This window comes from Podospora anserina, chromosome 6 (assembly GCF_000226545.1).
Source record: "Podospora anserina S mat+ genomic DNA chromosome 6, supercontig 4".
NCBI classification, from domain to species: Eukaryota; Fungi; Ascomycota; class Sordariomycetes; order Sordariales; family Podosporaceae; genus Podospora; species Podospora anserina.
Genome location: NW_003613579.1, coordinates 53,609 through 55,002, shown reverse-complemented (window position 1 = coordinate 55,002; position 1,394 = coordinate 53,609).

The following is a 1,394-nucleotide window of genomic DNA, read 5'->3' as shown; positions in this document are numbered from 1 at the left end:
AGCTATATTCCTTTTCGTTAACGGTATTTTCTTTTTAGCTTATTACTTACTTAAGGTAATACCTTACGTACCTAAACGTAACCTATATAATTTAAAGTTCCTTTAATTTAATTAAGTCCCTTTATTTCTATAAGAAATAATTATTTAATTTTTTATTTAACGCTTTTTACTTTATAAAAGTCTTTAATATTAATATTAATTAATTTATTTAAATAACTTTTTTAACCGATTAATACTTATTAAAGGTTTTTAATTAATAATATTCTACGTATCTATAAATAATATACTAAAATTATAATACTTTTCTATATTCCGAATATTATAAATAAATTTATAATATATTTCCTTTATAAAAAATATACTACCTATACTCCGGAACCTCTCTTAATATTAACGTAAGTTTAATATTAATTACTAATCGTAACGTTTAAAATTTATTTTAAATTTCCTTACCCTTATTAAATAATATAAACTTTTTATTAAACTTTTTTTTTAAAACGATTTATCGTTTATTATTTTACTATAATTATATAAACGATTAATTATTAATTATAATTTATATTACTTTATTTTTAATATTATAATAATATTATTTAATTATTTTTTACTAACTTTAAAATTCTTTTATTTTTTTTTCGAATTTTTAAACTTATTTTTTAACTTATTTTAAAGTCCCTTTTATTTTTAAAATATTAATTATATTAACGGTAAAAACCTATACTAACCGTTATAAAGTTTTTTTAAAGGGTCCGGAAATAATATTTTCTTTTAACTTTATAGTTCCTTTAACCGGTAATTTTTATTTTATAATATAGTTTTTTCTTTCGGAATTAATTATTAATTTTCCCTTCTAAGCTTTATACCTATAATTATTATCGGTATAATCGTTCGTTAAATCCCGAAAATCCTTATAAAAGTATTTAATATTAAAAATTTTAATAATTTATATTATTTTAATAATTATTATTATTTCTTTTTCTTTTTATTTAAATTACTTAAATACTCGGTAATTTCGTTTAAAATATTTAATTTTTTTATAATTAAAGTATTTAATACTATTCTTTCCTTTAAACTACCTTTAAACTATATTAATTTTTATAAGTCTTACGTAAGTAATTCTAAATACATTTATAAAATAATATTTTTTTTTATTATTAATTTAATAATTTTTAGTATTATAATACTATTTTAAATTAATATATATTTTTCTTTTTTCTATTTAACGTTAAAACTATTAATCGTCGATATAAATAGCTATAATAATATATTTATTAATAATATCCGGTCTTTTTTTTTTATATAGTTCGTTTTTTATTTTATTTTTAAATCCGTTATAAAAAAACTATATTAAATTTTTATTATTAATTTCGTTACGTAGAGCGTCGGTTTTAAAG